Source organism: Adiantum capillus-veneris, chromosome 8 (genome assembly GCF_014529385.1).
Source record: "Adiantum capillus-veneris isolate H3 chromosome 8, ASM1452938v2, whole genome shotgun sequence".
NCBI lineage: Eukaryota > Viridiplantae > Streptophyta > Polypodiopsida > Polypodiales > Pteridaceae > Adiantum > Adiantum capillus-veneris.
Window position 1 is genome coordinate 138,732,956 of NC_140938.1, and position 7,517 is coordinate 138,740,472.

The following is a 7,517-nucleotide window of genomic DNA, read 5'->3' on the forward strand; positions in this document are numbered from 1 at the left end:
CTTGATTCACTTGTTTACCATCTCTTCTTGCAGTGTAGTTGTGAGAGGGTTTTTCACTGGTTTCCCTGTAACTTTTGACCTGTAACTCGGATTGACATGCTTCAAAAGGCAAAATTGGCCTACTAAAAGAGCTTGACTTGGTTTTGGCCTTTTCTCCACGCCCTTAGGTCATAATTTTGAAATTGGGATGGTCCAAGAAGCTTTGGATCTTCCTTTTCATAAAGTCTTCTAGTAGGCCCTTCCCTCTTGTATGTATCCAAGAGGGTATGCATTATTGAAGGGTTATATTATTAGATAAATGTGAAAAGAAAAAAATAATTTATATATGGTAGGGTATAGCTGAGATATTAGAAGAAATATACAAATGCTTTTCCCCCAGACAAAAAGAGGCACAATCATTGATACTTGCTTGCAGTACTTTCTAATAGTAATGTACATTTATATTACTTCAAAGGTAAATACTAAGGTATGGTAGAAAGCTTTTATTTATGCATATGAGTATTACATGAAGTATACTTATGCGTCAAAAAGTCACAAGATAAATCGTTTAATGCCTGTTCCCACTATATACATGCCACAGCACGACAACGCACACCACACACCACACATCTCTCACAGAGATAAGAAGTTACTTTACTTGTCTCAAACCAAGTAGATCAACAAGGTACTTGAGCGGTTTAATATGATGGGGGGGAAGACATTTAGTACCCCATTACTTTCATATGTGAAACTCAACTTGCAAGATTGTCCCAAATCTGATGATGACAAGGCAGCAATGGCTAAGATTCCATACTCATATGTAGTTGGTTCTTTGATGTACACAATGATAGCTACTCACCCAGATATTGCTTGTGCAATGGGTGCAGTTAGTCATTACATGTCAAATCTTGGCTGGCAACATTGGGATGCAATGAAAGGTGTCATGCGATATTTGCACAGCTCTAAGGAAATGTGCATATGTTTTGGAGGTAAAGATGCAAGTGTAGTGGGCTACATGGATGTAGATTATGCTAGGGATTTGGACAAGAGGAGGTCCATTTCATGCTATGTCTTTACATTCACTAGAGGTGTAGTGTCTTAGAGATCAAGACTTCAAGACAACACAATTCTATCCACCATAGAAGCGCAATATGTTGCATCATCAGAGGCTTGCAAAGAAGCAATATGGCTTGGTCACCTAGTGGGAGATTTGGATATTTCAATTCAGATGTTGATTTTGCAGTGTGATAGCCAAAGTGCTATCCATTTGGCCAAGAGTCCAGTGTTTCATGCAAAGACCAAGCATGTGGATGTCAAGTATCATTTGATTTGAGATTTCATTGAAATAGAACTTCTACAACTTGTCAAGGTTCATATAGTTGATAACCCTATAGATCTTCTTACCATCTCTCCTCTAAGTTGTTTTCACATTGTAGATCACTTATGGGCACTAGGTAGATAGGGTTTCACTCTATCTTCATTGTATATATTTGTATACACATGCATCCCACACTCAAAAGCACATTGGCCTTCAAGTGGGAGGATGTTGGGGTGTGAAGCCCAATGTGCCTACCCATATGAGGCTGGGAAATCAGACACTATTCTTTCTAGGTTAAGTAATAAGGCCTCACAAACCCTATCACTATTGTGAAAAGAAGTCCACCATTGTTTGTGTGTGTCTCTCTCTCTCCTTCTTGCTCACACTTCTCCTTCTCCCTTGTGTCTCCATCCTTTCTTGTGCGCTCTTGAAAAGATATGTAGCCCGCTCTTTGATTATCCTAGCATTTCAAGTTGAGTCCATTCTTGTACATATGGATTGTGTCAATGCTCTTGACGTGAAAGTTGTCCATTTGTGTCTTCTTTGAATAGCAAATGGTGGTTTAAACAAAGGTTGAGGGAGCTCGTTTGTGGCAACATATTTCTTTTTATTGTAGTCGGCCAAAATCACCCATTTTTGTTTGATAGTCTGAGCTTAAATGGATGGTGATTGAGTGGCTAGAGCTCTCGCCTTTGTTGATGGTGGAATCTATTGTGGTAGTGTAGATGGAAGATGGAGATCTTGTTGTAGATCCATGACTTGTAGGCTTAGTTGTAGGCAGTTGAGATGCTTTTGGCTTTGGAAGCCACATTTAGGTGTTGCCCTCATGATAGCCTTGGGCTTGGAGTATCACTCTGGGCTCCCAATGGAAGGTTACAACTTTGGATTGTTTTGGCTTTGACTTGAAATAATAATCCTTAATGCAACGGCTCTATGTAGGCATCATTAGTGAATGATTTGTCACCCACTTTCATGTGGCCCCCCTTACCTAAATGCTTTTGCCTGGACTATAAGCTTGATGGGTAAGACAAGTGGTTTTCATTGTGGACTCTTTAAGCTAACTTGCATATGTCTTTCTTAAAGCCAAAGTAGGTGCACTTTGAGAGTTTTGAATGATATGGTCCTTTGTTATCTTGGTCCTAATAAATATACAGAGTTTTCCTTTAAGGTGTATTGGCTGTTACCATATACATGTGGTAGTGATGTGTGTGAACACACTAGGACCGCCGAGGCATTTTTCCCTCTTTAGGAGGTTTTTTCCCCCGTACATTGTATATACGCCCATCACTCTAGGGCTATCTATCTTTCCATTGCACACTAAGTTATACACTCTCCATTGTGTGCCTTGAGCTTCCTTTGTCTTCTCCAAGATGTGTGCATTTCTCTGCAACCCTAATTTCAACAATTGGTATCAGAGCAGGTTGCCTCCTCCGTCCCAGCTGCTCCAACACACACCTGCTCACTTTCTCCAATTTCAGTAAGCTTTGGCGAGCGTTTGCAAGTTGACAAAAATTTCAGGGAAGCTCGTAGAGTTTGGTCTGCTCAGATTTTTTATTCGGGCTCATTTCGGCCTCCATTTCCACTACAGGCAGTACTGCACAGGCTATTTCATCATTTTGTGCAGAATTTTTGTCAATGCGATTTTTTTCATAACAGGTGCCTTACAGTCTTCTATGGTTTGTGCTATATAGCACGTGTTGTTCACGCTTCGTTTCTCCACTTTTTGGGCAATTTTCACATCAGGTGCAACATTTACCATGGATGACAACAACACATATGTGTTCAAGATGTTTACTGCTGAGGACAGGTTGGATGGGGACAATTACCCTATGTGGTCTTACATGATGCGACATGTTCTTGTGTCAAAGGGCGTCTGGAATATTGTGCAAGGCATTGATGTACGTCCTGGTTCTGAGGATGCAGGCGATGTTGAGGATGTTTCAGGTCTTGCTGCAAGGATTGCTTCTATTAGAGTTGTTTTGCCTACGACAAAACAATCTCGTTGGGATGTAAAGGATGCACAGGCTCATGCATTGATTGTGTTGTCTATGAAGCGCACCATTGTTCCTCACATTCGTTCAGCAAAATCTGCAAAACAAGCTTGGGATATTTTGGTTGGTCTTTATGCAAGTCGCAATGAGGCTAAAATTGCTTTGCTGCGTAAAGGGCTAGAATCAAAGATTACGCATGAGGAAGATGATATGGACACTTTCCTTGCTGGGGTCAAGGATATCAATGAGCAACTTATTTCTGCAGGGAAGTCATTTCAAACAGTTCCCTTGTGCAGACTGTTCTTGATGCCTTACCAGATTCTTACCAGACTTTTGCTAGTACTTGGAGACTTATGACCCAAGGAAATTTTGAAGTTGTCAAGTTTGATGCATTATGCACATTGCTGTTGCAAGAGTCACTTTCCAGAAAAAACAGGACTAGACAGCGTGCAATTGAACAGGCTTTTATTGCCTCTCAAAGAAAGGGTGGTAACAGCAATGCAGCCACTTCTTATGGTTATGCTGTGAGTGGCAAAACTTCTGTTCCCAATGCTTCTGTTGGTAGCACTTCGTCTGGCAATTCTGTTGATAAGGGCTTGGCAGTTCATGTATATCATGGTTGAGCAAGAAGCAACCTACAAGTGGTTTTTGTTTCATGCTTGGCAGTTCATGTATATCATGGTTGAGCAAGAAGAAACCTAATGTGGCCACTTCGAGCTGTGAGGCTGAGTACAGGGCAGTCTGCACAGCTACGATTGAGTGTGTATGGCTCAGACACCTTATGGATAATTTGGGTGTTTGACAAGACATTGCCAACACTATATACACTGACAGTCAGAGCGCATTGGCAGTTGCGAGGAACCCAGTTTTTCATGCTTGCACAAAGCACATTGAGGTGCATTACCACTATGTCAGGGAGAGGCTCTCAGCAGGAGAGATCAGCTTGGCTTATGTGCCAACACAAGACAACCTTGCAGATCTTTTCACAAAGGCATTGTCTCGTGAGAAGCTTGAAGCTTTCCGCAAAGCTTTGGGCTTACTCCCCTTTGTGGACTGATCATGTCCTTAGGTCATGGCACTTCCCTTTACTCATGTGCCAGCTCTCATTCACCACATCACTCCAGGGGGGATTTGTTACCATATACATGTGGTAATGATGTGTGTGAACACACTAGGACCGCCGGGGCATTTTTTTCCCTCTTTAGGAGGTTTTTCCCCCCGTGCATTGTACGTACACCCATCACTCTAGGGCTATCTATCTTTTCATTGCACACTAAGTTATACACTCTCCATTGTGTGCCTTGAGCTTCCTTCATCTTCTCCAAGATGTGTGCATTTCTCTGCAACCCTAATTCCAACATTGGCAAAGCTCTCAATCCAAGATGCATTTGGTTGACCACATCCAATACCTTCCTAACACAACTCACTCCACAACTTATTATTTGTTAGCAACATAGAATATTTCATACATTGATGAATCTTGAATGTGGACTTGACATAGCATGTGCCAATGCTTGTTCTTTCTGTGTTGTTGAAGCTTTTAAGAGAGAAGCTCATAGGTAGGAGTTCAGGTTTGTTGATTTCTTCCCATGTTTCATATGACATGACACTAGTGTTTGATTGTGTATCTAAGAAGATCGGGACTACAATTGATGCCCATTTTGTTTCAATGGTTGTGTCAATGGTTTCAATGGCTATGTCAATGTTTGATGGTTCAACGTAGCAATCAATATTTTTTTACTGGGGCTAATGATAAGGAAAGCACTCAGGGGCTGTTTGTGTTTGAGTTCCGCCTTTTCCATTCGCAAATGTGATTCTTCATGAGATTCTTTTTTCAACTTTTCCAGACCTTGTCATCTTTGTTTAGCGATATGGAGTTTTTATAGCATATCTTCAGTTAGCTACTATTTGTACTTCTTAAGGCGGCTTCCATTGATGAAATTGGCCATTTGCTTGCCCTCAAGTGTTTCTACTCACATAGTGCCACTCGAACTTAGTGTATTGATTACAAAGGGACCAAGTCCTCTGATTTTGAATTTTTGATTGTGTTTCTTTAAAGAGTACAACAACACTAAATCTCCCTTGCTAAACCAACCAGTTTTGACGTATGTGTCATGCCATTTTTTTTGTCTATGCTTTTCATAGTAATCTTGCATTGTCTAACTTCTTGAGCTCATCTATGCGGCTTGAAAATTCATGGACAATCCATTTTAGTTTCTTTGCAACCCTTAAAGTGGGTATTAGAAACTCAATTAGTAGGATTGCATTCAACCCAAATACAAGAACAAAGGGAGTGGTTCCAATTGACATCGATAGCCATTTTTTGGCTATCCAAAATTTCCATAGTGAGCTACCTCACTCTATCAAAATCACTCAAACACTGTGGTTATCCTCACAATTTCAATGTACATAGGCATGTGTGAGTTAGGGGACTTTTCCCATATCTCCTTAGGAAACCTCAATTAGCTAGTCATTGTGCTAGTTGAGCCAAAAAAATAAATAAATTTTAAAAAAAGGTATATTATGGTCTTTTTTGTGTAAACATTTCATTGTATATAGGACCTAAATATATGATTTTTTAATTATAATTATTTTGGTATTTTATTTAAATATTTATACCTAGGTGTGTGTTTTATTAGACCTATGTATGCCTTCTTTCATACTCTTGTACCATAAGTATATTTTTGTTGCCAATGGATACATTCTCTAATCTTATAAATATTTTTTATTTTATGAAAATCAACCCCACATTTTTATCCTCATCCGTGTGAAAAAAAAAAACCGGCTTCTACTCCCTTAGTCACTTTTATTATATAATTTTCACTTGCTTGCATACTTTTTCCTCTTTCACCCAAAATAATACAAAAGAGGGACCATGTCATATGCTTCCAATATCTTTTTCCATATCCATAATTATTTCATTTTTCTTATTATGTACTCATTATTTTAACACCATGTGCTCATTGAGCTAAAATCCATGAGTAGTCCATACTCTAGTCCCATCATGTATATATTTCTTTATTCACCAATGATCCTCCTCCATGCATGTGCAAAGATAACTTGGATTCTTTGTATCATGATATGACTCATGGAGGGGCTCACTCTTGGATGCATTGTGCAAATTCAACAAAGGAGGGGGCCACTAGAACTTGTACAAACTTCTTGAGAACAGCACATATTGAGCACATTGTGCTAACTCTTCAATATCTTCCGTGGTCAAACCTCCTTGGCTAGTGTAGCCCATGGTAAGCACTCCAATGATTTTTTTGGCCCATCTAGGTGCTATTTCAATTTGAAAGAGAGTTCCATCTATGATATTGTCATCTACGCCAATAGGAGCTTCTCATGAAGTGATTGTAGAAATATGGTTAGCTCGCTAATGAGTACATTCTTTCTTAATGGCAACCTGAAAATTGAACTCAAGTATAATAACAAACCCTCTAATGATGCCTTGTTTAAAAGATAAAGTAAAGCATGATGATCTACAAAGGAAAAAAAAAAATTGGCCAAAAGGTAATGCTTAAACTTCTTGATAGCATAGATCATCACTAAACCCGCCCATTCTATGGCATGGTATAATTCTTCTCAGCACTATTCAATTGGCAGCTAGCATATGACATTGGAAAGTCCATATTCTTCTCCATCTGCCCTTCACCACACTGTGTAAGAACACAACCTATGGCAAAAGCGGGTGCTTCTATATCCATGATCCGATGCCCTAAGAATAGGAGCTGACAATAATGCATTCTTAAGCTTTTCAAAGGCTTGTTCACAGTCATTTGTCCATTTAAAACAAGGAGAGCATACATGGGTTGAGCTATTTTAGCATACATGTAGATGAATCTATAATAGTAGCCGCAATGGCCCATAAACACTTGAACTCCCTTCGCATTGTACGACCTTGGAAATTCAACAATGAGTGCAATCTTATTCGCATCCGTGGATATACAATTTTGAGACAATATATGGCCCAAGATCTTGCCTTTTCTAACCAAAAATTTACATTAATCGAGGTTAAGGCAAATGCAATTTACTTGGCACTTCTAAAATACCAATCTTAAGTGCTTGTTGTCTTCTTCTCTATCAATTGAATGCATAGAGAGATCATCCATGAAGATTTCAATGAATAATCTAAGGTATTCCTTGAATGCATGGCTCATTAGTCTCGTTGAAATGTGACTGGAGCATTTGTCAATCCGAAAGGCATGACTCTATAAACAAACACTCCC

At 39.4% G+C, this 7,517-nt stretch overlaps 1 pseudogene; it reads right to left on the reverse strand.

The window, feature by feature from the left end:
• Positions 1 to 866: 866 nt before the first annotated feature.
• LOC147453042 (uncharacterized) lies at positions 867 to 5,177 on the reverse strand (annotated as a pseudogene).
• Positions 5,178 to 7,517: the final 2,340 nt, after the last annotated feature.